At 31.9% G+C, this 15,691-nt stretch overlaps 1 long non-coding RNA gene across 3 annotated transcripts in view; it reads left to right on the top strand.

Annotated features, from left to right (window-relative positions):
* The window catches only part of LOC102154294, a 192,113-nt gene that overhangs the window by 113,912 nt on the left and 62,510 nt on the right, over positions 1 to 15,691 (top strand). For all 3 annotated transcript variants that reach the window (XR_005376320.1, XR_005376321.1, XR_005376322.1), the window contains one exon: positions 8,150 to 8,206. This is a non-coding gene — a long non-coding RNA (uncharacterized LOC102154294). The remainder of the gene's footprint in view (positions 1 to 8,149; positions 8,207 to 15,691) is intronic.

Genomic DNA, 15,691 nt, shown 5'->3' with positions numbered 1-15,691 from the left:
GCAAGGAAACTGTATCTATTTTTTTCCATGAATCATAGTGACTACCAGATTTATCAAAGACAGTAGAAGAGTGATGGTTTTAATAACATTATTTTATAGAAGGCACCTGGTTCTATTAGAGCACATGTAAATATGAGCTGACCCTCATGACTGACTTAATTGAATTCTTACGAACTCTGACCTTTGAAAAAGAGCTACATAAACACAAGATAGTCATCACCAATACTGGGAAATTACATATGAGTCAGTTCAGGGTCACATTAAATAGGTTGATATGAGATTATCTGGATGATATTTTGGCATGGTTTTTAATGATTCCCTTCTGCTCTTTCTTACCATACCATATTTCCTTACTTTAACAGAGCAACTAGATTTTTCAGTCATGTAGTGATTTTATATCCATATTCTACTCCAATAAACAAAAAAATGCCTTTGAACTTCCAAAATGTGCCAAATTTTAAAAAATACATTAACTATTGAAGTTGAATCCTGAAAGAAGTAGCTAAAATTTTCTGCTATTTCTCTTGTTTTTATCAAAGTAACCTGTTTGGGGGATGAGGGTGTGTGAGATACAGTGCAAAGAGTGTTGACATGTCTCTTGTCTCCGTTACTAAACTTATTCAACGAAACTTATTATGACACTGTGACTCCTTCTGAGTGTTGGCTTACACATCATTAAAATGATAATAGAAACATGTCCCTCATTTCTTATAAATAGTGACAAAATCACATATAACAATACTGAAAATAATTTTATAAAAAAAGTTTGGTATACGCCCAGTGTTCTTTGGAAGTGTTGAATCAGTCACTATATTGTACACCTGAAACTAATATTACACTGCATATTAACTACCTGGAATTTAAATACAAACACTAAAAAAAAACTGCTATAAACATTCATGTTCAGGTTTCCGTATGAACATAGATTTTTGTTTCTGTGAAATAAAACATAGGTTGCATGATAGTTATTTGTGGAATTTTTTGAGAAATTGCCAAACTGTTTTGAAGTCCAGATGTACCAGTTTACATTGCCATTAGTAATGAATGAGTGATTAACTCTCTCTACATCCTCACCAGGTTTTTTTTTTTTTTAAGATTTTATTTATTTATTCATAAGAGACACACAGAGAGAGAGGTAGAGATAAAGGCAGAGGGAGAAGCAGGCTCCATGCAGGGAGCCCCACGTGGGACTTGATCCAGGGTCTCCAGGATCACGCCCTGGGTTGAAGGCGGCGCTAAACCCGCTGAGCCACCCTGGCCGCCCATGCTCAGCAGCTTTTGATGTTGTAGCTGTTTTTTATTTTAGCTATTCCTATAGGTATATTGTGGTTTTCATGTACATTTTCTTAGTCACTAATGATGTTAAACATTTTTATGTACTTATTTGGCATATCTATATCCTCTTTTGTGAAATGCCTGCTAATATCTTTGGCACATTTTATAATTGGAATTTTTTTTCTTTCTTCTTTTTGAGGTTTGAAAGTTTTTTTTTTTTTACTCTAGATGCAAAATCTCTATTAGATATGTAATCTTCAAATATTTCCTTCCAATCTGCTGTTTATAATCATTTCAATGTCCACCTGGTGAGATTTTATTTCAGTTATCATATTTTTTTATTTCTATGATTTTCTTTTAGTCATTTTTAAACTTTTACATCTTTGCTGAAGTTTTCTATTTTTATTTGTTTCAAACATTTAGAGAAGTATATTTTTGTGATGCTATTTAAATTATGATCAGATGATTGTAACATCTGGTTCATCTCAGTATTGTCATCAATTGATTTTCGTTCCTCATTCAAATTGTGGTTTTCCTGTTTCATGACATAAGTGACTTTTTATTTCATCCTGAACATTTTGATTATTATGTTAGGAAATATTTGATTCTATTCTATGCAAGGCTAGCAGACAGAATCTGATAGAGTTTCATGGGATGTATTTTTAATGACTAATTTTCAGAGCTCTTGAAATAATAATATGTCCTGCTTCATTCTTCTGTTGCTACCAGGACTCCTGCTCAAACCTTACTGATTTCTCCTTCAGGATCAGAGGCTGCTTTCTAAGGCTGACTACTGTTGGAAGTAACATCTTCGGGGTGTGTGTGTGTGTGTGTGAGTATGTGTTTGAATAATGTGATAAACCAAGTTTAAAACATTAGAGAGCCAGCTCATTTACTCTTGTTCTGATTGATAAATAATGATATATAATATAATGCTTTATTATAATTGATATTTCCTTTTAAGGAAGAGATCATTTTGTGTATTAATACATTGGTAAACTTCTTGGAGTGATGAAATTGTGGTTAATAGAGAATATTTGTGGAAGGACAGCAATGTTTTAGGTCAAAGTCGTGCTAGACAAAGCAAATCTAGGTTGAAATAATTAATGTACAATGAATATGAATGTATAAATAAACTTTTATGAATAACATGGTGCTTTTATGCATGTATATTTCCAATTCCCATAGAGTTTATTTGAAAAAAAAAAGGTTACATTACTTTTAAAATAAAATCTCTATGATCACGAACTGCAATTTAAAACTAAAAATATTACCACAAGCTCAACTGGGGTAGTTTTGGAGACTCAAAGACTTTTGGCTCATCCTATGACCCAAGGTAGAAGAGACAATGACTAAAAGTAGACATTAAAACATTATGACAAAAATAAATCCCATAACATTAATTTGATACTAAGCAAGCAAGGTATAGAATGATCATAGATTTTTATGGAATAATTCTAGAGTAGCAGTGTAGTGATAAAATAGAATGACAACAATACAATCTGAAAAAGAAAAGAGAAAGTTCAGAAAGTATTCAGTTAAGCGAAAAAAAATAACAAACAAAAGAACATTTCATTTATACAGTAGAACTTATCAGAATGCTTTGTATTAATGTTTTATGTTTTATTTTTTCTATAGATAAGAAAATCTTTTCAGGCAACTCACTTTTTCCCAGTGATTGTGATTTCTTTAAATCTTTCAGAAAAGATGACAGAAAAGATAATTCTGGAAGCTGAATAAGAAATATGGAATGGAAAGGATTCGTACACATGAATCCCATGTGTATTTCCCATGAGATATCATTTCTGTCCTAATAGAGAAATACTCACATATATTTAGTACTTTTCAATTGAATACTACTTTTTTATATTTTTTATTTATTCATGAGAGACAGAGACAGAGACACAGGCAGAGGGAGAAGCAGGTTCCATGCAAGGAGCCCGATGTGGGGACTCGATCCCGGGTCTCCAGGATCAGGCCCTGGGCCGAAGATGACACTAAACTGCTGAGCCACCTGGGCTGCCCTGAATACTACTTTTTTAATGTGGTTATAAAAATCTCTTGATTAGCATGGCTTGGGGAGCAAAGCATCCAGTATAATATATGGAGATCAAAGTCAAGTAAGGAATATAGTATCTTTTTTTAGTTTTTATTTAGATTACCGTTAGTTAACATACCATGTAATATTAATTTCAGGTGTACAATTTAGTGATTCAACACTTCGTGCAACACTTGGTGCTCCTCACAAGTGTACTCCTTAATCTTCATCATCCATTTTACCCATTCCCTCACCAATCTTCCCTCTGGTAACGATGATCTTATTTTCTATAGTTAAGAGTCTGTTTCTTGTTTTCTCTCTTTTTTCCCCTAGGATCATTAGTTTTGTTTCTTAAATTCCATATATAAGTGAAATCATAGTACTCATCACTTAGTATTTGTCTTCCTCTGACTGATTTATTTTGCTTATCATGATACTCTCCAGCTCTATCCACATCACTGGAAATGGGAAGATTTCATTCCTTTTTTTCTTTTTCTTTCTTTTTTTTTTTTTTTTTTTTTTAGCTAATAGTCCATTGTATATGTATATCACCTCTTCCTTATCCATTTATTAGTTGGTGGACATTTGGGCTCTTTCCATAACTTGGCAATTGTTGCTAATGCTGCTATAAACATTGAGTGTATTTATCCCTTTGAATTAGTATTTTTGTGTCCTCTCAGTAAAAACCTAGTAGTGCAATTGCTGGAATATAGTGTCTTTGAGAACTGCTTTTAAAATACTTTATTTTTAAGATTTAAAAATAAACCTGCCAAATTTTTTAAGTAACACATAGTCATTGGAGAAAATAGAAAGTATGGAAGGAAAAGATAGTACTAAATTAATATTATATTACCTAGAGATAACTGTTAATTATATGTATGTATCCAAATTATTCCCTGCATGCATATGTACATCCATACACAGTAATATAGTCAAACATTTAAAAAATTGAAATTATACTTCACCGACTCTTTTTCAAGCTGATATTTTTGTCTCTCAGTAGCACATCATGACAATATTTCCATGTAAATAATTGTACTTCTACAGTATCATTTGTCATGGTTCAAAGCACTTAATAATAAAGGTTTAACAGCATTTACTTACCAATCTTGTGTTATTGGTATTTAAGCCTTTTCAGAAACTACAGTTAATAAAACCCAAGAGGACCTTCTATCTTAGAAATTAAGAAAGGCAAGAAATGAGTTCATCATGTTGATTGTAACTTGCACTATCTAATGAATGAGAATGGTACAGTTAAATTTTATTCTTAATTATATACATATTTAATGATAAATAATGTACAGAAATATCTATACATTTATTTTCTGTCCTGCTCTACTAAGGGAAGTGGTAAAATATTTATCTGAGGCTAAACACGGTGAACACAAATTTATAAAATAAACTTTTATGACCAAATAATGTTAAAAAAAGAAATGAATCATTGTGTTCCTTTTCCTTTTTCTCTGATTTTTTTCTTCTTTTCTGTTTTTCTCTTTAGTACTAATCCCCAATATCATGTCTCCACATCAGGGTTTACATGCTACATTTGAATTGCTGTCAGGCATATCTTACTGGAACTTTGGAAGAGGGCAAAATGTATTTCAAGAGAATCTAATTATTATATGGACATTTTTATCAAGGGTATATTTGATATTCTAGTTCCCTGACTCTATGCCTAAACTATGACTATAGTTTAACTGTTCATAGACCTCCTGATCCATTGACCTATCATTTACTATTAACTATTTATTCTAGTCATTGTTTCTCACCTTGCCAGCTTATATTCCATGGTATAATACTATAATCATCCCCTTCTACATATTTCAATTGTTTCCCTTCATTTCCTCTGTTATACTACAAGCAAAATCTTAACTCTTATTTAAACCAAGTATTTTTCTCTCTCTGCCTTCATTTCAATATTCAAAATTGTTGGGTAAAGTGAATACTGACTACATGTGTTCAATTTAAATTCATGACTCCATACTTCAAATGCTCAATACTGCCATGAAATTCTATGAAAATTACAAAATGATTTCACCTGTCTAACATCCATGATAATTATTTCAAACTTCATCTCTTTCATCTGTTCTCAACTCATAGCCTTACATTATATTCTACCGAGAAAAATGGAAACCAAATGGATGATCTTTTATCTTAATTCTACTAACAAACTTAGTATCAACCTGCAACATATTTTCGATCTGGATTCCAGTTTCAAGAAAAATAATGATCTTTATTCTATCAAAAGCTAGTCTCCACTTGTCTTTGGAGTCCATTTTCTAAAACATTCTCCAGGGATTTCATTATTTCTTTTATACCATACATCAGTCTTTCCTACTCTGCTGACCATTTCCACAAATACATAAGTTAATTTTGGTATCTCTCAACTTAAAAATCTGCAGTGAACCCACAATTTCTTCTAGTTACTAGTCCATTTTTTTTTTTGCCAAAAAAATAATCTTGAAAGTTTTACCAACAGGTATTTTCCTCAGTTGCCTACTTTTCTTATTTTTTCTTTAGACAACTATAACCAGGATTCTATCAACATCTCTGAACAAAATCTCCTCTTGTCAGGTAATCAATCATCTTTATGTTTCTTTACACAACTTCTAAATCAATATTGTCATGGTCTCACAACATTACACACTACTATAGTGTGGTCATGGTCTCACAACATTAACAATGGAAGAGAATGTTTATTGAACTTTTCTATTTTTATTCTCTCCCCATTAATAGAGCCACTAGATGCTCAACCCCCAAACTTAAGAGTCATTATTAAATTCTCCCTTTTGGTCAATCCCCACATTTGTTCTTTGAGCAAATTCATTTTTGCTGACATGTTCTTTGCACAAAAAGCTATTCTCTCTCATCTAGACTACTACAGTGATTTTCTATAAGTCTCTCTATTTTACCTCTTTCAACACTATGACACATTTTATTAATAGAAACCGGAATGATAGTTTTAAAATGTAAATTGGGTCATAATACTACTCTGCTGAAAAACCTTCAATGTCTTCACATGGCACTTAGAATAAACTCAAATTATTGTGGTCAGTATGAGTCTATGTGATCTGACTGCTATGACACTTTCAGTTTATAGAATTACGCTCAACCTTTTCAGCTTATAAAATTATCCTTTGTGCACAATAGCCACATAGACCTCTTTCAGTGTCTCTAACCCAGTGGCTCTCCCAGTATAGTCAGTCCCTGGACTATTACAGAAATGAAAATTCTCTAGTCTCTCCCAAGTCTGTTGTCTCAAAAACTCTAGCTGAGGGGCCAAACAACTGTTTTTTCACAAGTCTTCCATATGATTTTTTTCCTCAGCTTTACTGAGGTATAATTGGCAAGTAAAGTTACAAAATAGTTAAAGTGTACAAGAAAGGGCTCCCCCCTTTGAGTTAATGAACATTTCATCACCTCACATATTTGTTTTTGTATATGTGTGATAAAGCATTTAATTCTACTCTCTTAGCACATTTCAGTTATACAATATATGTGATTTGATGTATGCTAAAATCTGAGAATTACAGCTAATTCAACATGATATTTATGTCACAGGGGTTTTGTTTGTCCTTTTCCATGACTGGAATATTCTTCCTCTGGCTCTTAGCTTAGCATGTTTCTCAAGGTCCAGCATGTCTTGGTGAATCTAAAGAACCCTCCACTCCCATTAAATATGATTGAATTGCTTGTTTATTGTATTATCTGTCACTCTCTCTCAAATGCAAGCTCCAATATGGCAGGGGCTTGTTAGTCTTGTTTAGGACTCTAATCACACCACTAGCATAATATCTAATTCACAGAGTGGGAACACCATAAATGTGTGTAAGATGAATGCATTCATTGTGAGAATCTGTAAATAGTCAGTTGGTTATTTATAAACCCTACCAAACTCTTTGACATTCAGCTTTAATTGAAAAGAAAAATCTTATGTTTCTTTCAGAATGGCAAAAAAGTAAAATTTATTCTCTTTTTCTTCTTTCTTTCATGCAATCCACTCTATTAATCTTTCCTACTTCCACTTATCCAAGTTCATTACTATTCATTTCTTAAATTTCAGACTCAGTTTAGGCTTTAGAATATCTTAATCATTCTTGTCTTCCTCAGTTCTCCCACTACCTACCAACCTGAAATGTGTCACTTTCCATTAACTTCCTTAAAAATCCTGTATCTAACTCTATACCAACCTATATATCATTTTATAGATGTTTATTTTTCTGTCTGCCTCCTACAAATCTATTAGCTCCTTATCTTTAAAGACTGTTTTGTTCATCTTTGTGAATTAACAGTGAACACAGCACCTGCTATATCTACAGGCAGTCAGCAAAATTTATTTAATGAATATAAATACCTCAGGCTGGAGAAGTTTCTAAAACAAAATGAAACAAGCAAGGAACATCCACTGATTTGAATTTGGGTGCCAGGATTCAGTGTAAGGGATCTAGGGATTAATGCTTAACAGCACCTGTTGACAGCTTGAATCATCACTGCAGGCATCTCAACAGAAGTTACCGAACATTCAGCAGCTATTGAGGGCTCTGAACTCCCCTAAGAATATAATCTCACCACTCAGTCCTGCTACAAAAAATTATCTGTAGCCAGAAATATTTCAAACAAAAAGGAAAACAGGAGAAAATAACCCACAATTTTAGAATAAATTTAGTCTCATCATCTAGTTTGGTTCAGAATATGTAAACTTATAGATAAGGATAACTTTTATCCAATTTCTCAAATGTTTATAAAATCAAAATTTAATATTGTAAGTCATATTCTTTTTTAAAAAAATAATTATTTATTTTAAATAATCCTTTCTTACTTTCTGGATTTATTAAGATGATGAAATTCTTCACCTGTGGAGAATAGAGATTGAATATTGCTACAGATTGTGAGGTGAGTCTACTACAGGAACACTGTGTCTGTAAAGAAGTTTATAGTTATTGACTTACCTGGAAAAGTGTGGTTTAAATACATATTTGTGGGAATATTCATAGGATAAAATTTAGTGTTTCATGATATTTACATTTTAATATTTGTTTTCCTAATGTGTAATGCATATTGGGATTCGTGTCTTGAAATCTTCACATCATTAACCCATTTCATTGCCCAAGGGAGTAAAAATACATGTAGGAAAAAGGATTAGTTGATTTATCCATAGAGTAATAAACAAAATCAACAACATTAAAAAGATGAAATTAGTGTAACAGGAAATACAGAAGTAAAATTTAAGTGTATTAATGTTTAATACTATCATTAAAATGACTCATTATGCTATAATTTAAGCTATATATTTATATATAAAGTATATACACTTAATTATGTAATATATACTTATTAAACATATATATTACAGTTAAGCTTCTTTTCTAAATTGAAGATATACAATTAAGGTAATGTGCAAGGGAGAGCAATTTAATTAATTGACTCAACAAATATTTATTCTGCATTTAATACCTGCCAGATTTCCTTCCAGTTTCTGTAGAAATGAAAATCAGGATGGATGATGTCCTTGAATTTACATAGCTTAAATTCTAATAAACTACTTATAATCATGTAGCCAAATTATTTTATTATGGCTGGAAATATTACCAGGTATCTCTTTCAAACTTTGTCCCTTTCACCTTAGCTTTCTGCTTGCTATTATATTATCACACTTTTGCAAACTTCAGAAGTTAGCCTTATTAGCTTTAGAGACTCCCTCCTTCCTAATATCTCTCTTTAGCCTGCTGTATACATCTATATTCAATTTAAAAATAGCTTTAATTTGGTTTGAATATGTGATCTTTTACTCTTTATGTGACTATTTAATAATTTCAAAGGAGTAACCACATAACTGCACTTAAATATCCACTTACTAGGCATCTAATAATAATGGCACATGTCACAAAGTGCTGGTCATTTATTTCAATGATGATTCACACCATCCTATTGAGCAAACAGTTATATTACAGTTTTCTTATTAATGCTTTTACTACTTTAGAATTGGGTCTCAAAAAAAAAAAAAGAATTGGGTCTCTGCTAAGGGTTAGGCAATGTGCTGGATAGGGGGAATATATTGCTGAGCAGATTATGCACAGGCTTTATCTTCATCGAGCTCACAGATTAGTAGAGGAGATAAAAGTTAATCCAAAAGCAAAAGCAAATAAATTCGTATAGTCTCAACTGAATATACTAAGCAGGACTCCAAATTCTTCTCTTTCCAGTTCATTTTCATACCCATTGTACACTCCAAGAAAATGCTGTTCATGAAGTCCTCATTTTTCAATAATTACTTTACTTGGTCATCTAAATTTTAAAGACTGATTTGTCTTTTTAAAATCCTTTTTCACTATACCAGAAAAAAACTACCCTTTCCTGAATTAACCTGGCCTGTAGCTGGACATATTTGGGAATATGAAATCACATACTTTAAATGGGATTTGCAACTATTTAGTGATTTAAACTCACCTATTTTAAGTGTTATGATGTATGCATTATTAATTACATTATTGATTAGTTAAGGTACAAGAATGAAGACACGCATGTTAATTTTCATACTTCTTATTCTGTTTTTCATCCCCACCCCTCTCCTCACTGAAAAAAAAAAAATTCTCCCTTTTAATCATAGTAAGGACCCAGTTAGATCCTAAAGAGTCTAAGACATATGTGGAAGAACTATCTTAATTTTCACTTTCTTCCTGGTGGCAGTGGCATCTATTAACCCCTTCATTAACTTATGGTGCCCCAATTACGCAAGACTGACCATTTGTTATGCATAATTTCTTTATATACAAATTTTGAGTATGTTGATATAATAGTTCCTTTTCAGACATCTTTACGATAAAAAGTTTTATTTAGCATAAAATACTTATGTAAATATATTTAGAATATATAGGCTGTTGATTTTATCTCTAAGTTTAAGTGAAGAAAAAGACTGGAGTTATAATAATCATAGGATATAGAAGGCAATGTGATGGGAAATCAAATGCATCCAAGTTCCAAGGGCAAATGCTCACTTCACTTTATGCTTCTATATAACCATTGCCTCTAACACACAATTTTTTTATTAGGCTTGTTTTATTTGATTAACATGCTATTTTTTTGAATCAGTATGTGGATGTTAAAAGTCAAATAATTAGTCCACAAGGTGGTAGTTCAAATAGAGAGAGATTCATTGTGGTTTCCCAAGAACTATTTCCCTAAGTAGCTTCAGTTCCTTCAAACATCCCTCCTTAGAGTTAACATCCATGTCTTCTCACCACCATTTGTGACAGGTTGAAAGCCTAATTCATTCCTACAGAGGTCTGCAGCTTCCACCACTCTGCTTTCATCCACAAAGAGCAATCAGTTATCTACCTTTAGAGACGTGATTCAGATCTCTAGTCTGTTACATCTTTTTCCCACTCTTCATGTAGTTGTGACATTATGGACAATATTTAATGGATTATCAGAAGGTAATTGTGTTCAGTCCACTTTCTTTAACTCCTCAGCTTGAAGTGCTCACTCTCTTCCATATCCTCTTAAAAAGCATTACTTGCACAATTATTTGTGTAAATCCATGCATGGCATAATATCATACATAATGATGTGGTTTTTTTTATGATTTTTTTACTGTTTTAATTTTCCATGCCTTTTTTCTTATCTTTTCCTTACATTCCTCACAGGTCATTCACACCCACACTCAACACAAACACAAAAACACAATCAATGTAAGGATATTTTATATTCTGTACCATTTTCTGTGCTAGTGTAATTATACATTCTTTAATATACATATTATAATATTATATAATTATAAACATGTTTACACTAAGGATTTATTCTCATTCTAAATGAGATTATAGTCAGCACATGTGTTCATTCCTTTTTTTTTTAAGATTTTATTTATTTATTCATGAGAGACACACAGAGAGAGGCACTGACATAGGCAGAGGGAGAAACAGGCTCCCTGTGGGGATCCTGATGCGGAACTCAACCCTGGGACCCTGGGATCATGACTTGAGCCAAAGGCAGACATGCAACCACTGAGCCACTCAGACATCCCACGTGTGTTCATTTCTTAATTCAATTATAACTTATACTATTACTTCAAATCATTTGATATATTTCCAATTCACTGTTCTGATTCATGCATGATATTCTAATATGTGACTACACCATAATATTATCATTATACAATTATTCTCTTATCAATAGAAATACACTTCATTCCAGGATTCTCTGTAACTACAATGTCACCATAATATAATTGCGCTTGTGTCCTTACAGACTGGTGCAATTGTACCTGTGGGATAGGTTACCAAGAATGAGGTTGATGTATTAAATAAAATATTCCTACATATATATTTCCCAAACTATTACTAGAAAGCTGTAAACATTTACATTTACATGAGCAATATGTGACAACACCTTTGTACATGCATACTTTTCCACCAAAAATATATTAAAAGAGTTTTACATTTTTGCTAGTCTGATTCCAATGTGAAAGCTCATTATTAAAAAAAAAAAAAAAACCTCATTGTTACTTTGCATTACTCTAAAAACTAATGAGCTTAAGTATCTTTTCATTAGGATTTGTGAATTGCCTCTTCAGATACTTTGTAGATTTTCTAATATTTAACACTCTTCTTTTCATTTATCAAGTACTATTATAAATCAGAGATAATAACTCTATCTGCAGCATTGCAAATATTTTTTTATAATTTATTGTCTATCCGTGTATTCTGTTCATACTGGAATTTATTTTTTGTTTGTTTTTATCATACACACATTTATTTAATCAAATATTACTATCTTCAAACATTCCTCCTAAGAGTTGCAGTCCTGTCTTCTCACCATCATTTGTGACAGGTTGGAAGCCTAATTTCATCTCTTCAGAGGCCTGCACCTTCCACCATTCTGCTTTATCCACATAGAGCAATCTGTTATCTGCGTTCTAAAAATGTGATCAAATTTCTGTGTCTTTCTCTCATTCATATATGGTACAATATTGTTACAATTTTATTTTCTCCCCACTGGATGTAGTTGACAATGAAATGAGGGAAGATACAACAGGAACAAATTTCAGGTTAAATGTACAATTAGAACATATCTCAGCAAGAACTTTGGCACAGTTTCCAATTAAACAGTTTCCTCAATGTATATGGTATTTAGGTCTGATAAATGTCAGCAAGTGATAAAATGTACAGACCTATTGATGTTTACACATTAAATGAAGTCAGATTCTACATTCAGATCATAGACACAAATTGTCACTCTCAGCAATGCGTAACAGGACATTTACCAGTTGTAGAAGATGAAGGACATAATTTTGGTTGAGTGGGCCTGTCATGTACATTGCAATACATTTGGTTACTATCCTTATTGTGTAGATTGAGATGTACATATTCATGCAGAACAAATTGGGATGAGCCAAGTTAACTGCTGAGATCCAATGAAAGATCTGATAGATTGTATGCCGTTAAGGACATTTAAATTTTATGTATGTTGATTCTTTGGGGGCACTTTTTTCCTGCAGAATCTAAATCCAATTCATATTAATTCAATTTAAAAGAAAGACAATTTAATATCTTTATTTAATGTTCAGAAATAATTATTATAAGCTATCATTAGAAATGAGAACACATATTTTAAAATATATGTTAAACTTTCAATTTATCATTTTGAATAATCAAGGGTTATTTAAGTAATTGACTTCTTAATATCTTAAGACATTAGTGGAAGTCAAAGCAAAAAGAGGCTGTAAATTCTGTGTGCCATTTATAATCGAGTGCATCACATTGGAAATAATGCTTAATATTCATATTCTGGATCATATGTATCTTACATTTTTTATCTTATATCTCACCTCCTTCTCAATCAATAGAAACTCACTCTGTAAATAAATCTGGAACCATCAGTTGATAATTAGGTAAGGAAAAAATGGGTTAAAGAAAGGGATAAAAATACTATTTTTAAGCATTATAATTCAACTTAAAATATATACATGTACTTCAACATTTTAGTGAGTATAAATAATTATAGGAAAAAATATTTAAAAATCACCTACTTTACATAGTTTTCTTTAAAATAAAGCAAGAACTTAAGGGGATACTTAAAGCAGTATGAGTATATCTTATTTGTGTCCAGGTCAAATGGAGCCTGAAATAGCTATAAGGCAGAAACAACATTTGCTTAAGAAGGTGTCTAAAGAAGAACAAAAACTTTTGATAAGCAACATGTAGCAAAAATTAGAAAGAATGATAGAGCTGTTACTGCTCAGCCTAAGAGAAGTTATAAGAAAAAAAAAATGTCATGAATGCTCTAGAGATAAAGGCTATTCAAGTGTGGTATAAGAAAAATCAGTATTTAAATTGTAAACCAATAATATAAAAAGGTTACTGCATAATTATACTTATCAGAAAGTATATATTGTTACATCTACAAATAGATCTATCTACCTGCCTATTAAGTTTCTTCAAAATATAGGATTTTCCCCCCATTATGTATAATTTGCCTTTGTTGATGTAAATTATTTTATATAATTTATATAGTGTTGAATTATAAAATTTTTCAGATAATCTCCTCTATTGCTTGATGGTGTGGCTTGGAGGATATGCAATCAAATAAATTGCTATCCTTATCACCAAGTTCAAACTCCAAGTTCTGTTTTATGATATGATGAATAAAAATCCTGAAAATTAAATTTATAACACTGAGATGCCAATAAATTATAAATATATACATTATTATCTGAGAGTAATGGCATACTGTATAACTCATTTAAGTATGTCTCTAAATTTAGTAAATCAGTTTACAGATACTAAGAGAGTTTTTTAGAATCCATTAATTTCTAACTTTCCCATTTAATGTCTTTGAAAATAGGGCCCATCTTTCATTACAATAAATGCTCAAGTTTTCAAGTTTGATAATGCTGAATCTTACTATCTAATGAAAAAAAATTTTTTAGGCCATTAGTATTTAATACATTCTCATTACTAGTTATGGCATACAAAGATTGGCCTGTAATTTTTTAATATGCAATTTATACTACTTTCTGGTAGTGTGAAAAAATTTAAAAGATGAAAACTACTTTTCATGATTATCATGATGACCTACCTTTAAAATATAATCATATCTGTCTCTATTAACACAGTCACCTTTCTAGTCTAACCAGCATTTTCAATTCCCTTTTCTTACAGAATAGGCTCCAAACTGATCTTTCTGCTTTTACTCCTTATAGCACATTAATCCACCCATTATGATACATGTAGGTTGATCCTTTAGATATATAAAAAAGAATCACTTCATGAAGTTATCCCCCTTCCATCTAAAATGACGAAGAAGCAAGAGGTGGATTTACGTTTTCTGCTTGAAAAAATCCTACCCTCTTGCCCCTAAAAAAACCTCATACAAAATATATGAAAAACAATAATTTTCAAGACACTAAAATAGATTGTTAGGCTACTAATCCGAGGGAGAAATATAATACAGATTGAGCCACAAGTTTCAGAACACTTGACAAAGATTCTGTCTTCAACGGATTTAATTGTTTGCTAAGTTAGTTAACTGAAGTCAAAACCAAAACATTACCTTGCTAAATTATTTTAAGACATTAGACATTTCTTATAAATACAGAAGAATTAATCAAAAAATTCATTTACTTGAATATAAAATATATTTATCATATACAACCTACTCATTCAGCCCCATACCTGGGTCCCTCACAAGATTTAGAGTAACTGCATCCACCAAGACTTTGCAAAATACTGATGAGAGAGCACCCTATCTCTGAACAGAAATGTAGGCAAGAAAGATGCTGTTATTTAAAAGAGTGATTGTAGTGAGAACTATTATCTTCCTAATGAAAGAGATGTTAGGCCATTTCTATGAACAACAGCTTATCATATGGCCTAATAAGTTTTAATAAGGAGGGATGCTCTGCATAGTCCAATTCCTCATAAGATTATATAAGACCGACATTGGAAAACTTAATAATAAAGTCCTCACAAATCTATAGGTAAAAAAGGAAGGAATGAAGGGAACAGTCTATGGCAAATGAAGTCAAATGATAATTCATAACCCTCCCCCAAATCCCAAGGTTGAGTCAGTTCACAGACTCAGAGCCCCTTGAAAAAAAGAGAGGCATAAACTTTTGAGGAGGGACTAGGCAGACATCATAAGAACCACAGTCTTCCTTCTACCTTCTTTTTTTTTTTTTAAGTGTTTCTTTTTTTTAAGATTTTACTTTATTTATTCATGACAGACACACAGAGAGGGAGAGAGAGAGGCAGAGACAAAGGCAGAGGGAGAAGCAGGCTCCATGCAGGGAGCCGCATTGGGACTCGATCCTGGGTCTCCAGGATCCAGCCCTGGGCTGAAGGTGGCGCTAAACCACTGAGCCACAGGGGCTGCCCTTCC

Source organism: Canis lupus, chromosome 22 (genome assembly GCF_011100685.1).
Source record: "Canis lupus familiaris isolate Mischka breed German Shepherd chromosome 22, alternate assembly UU_Cfam_GSD_1.0, whole genome shotgun sequence".
Taxonomy (NCBI): domain Eukaryota; kingdom Metazoa; phylum Chordata; class Mammalia; order Carnivora; family Canidae; genus Canis; species Canis lupus.
The sequence above is the reverse complement of the archived record's forward strand: the minus strand, read 5'-3'. Positions and strand labels throughout refer to the sequence as shown.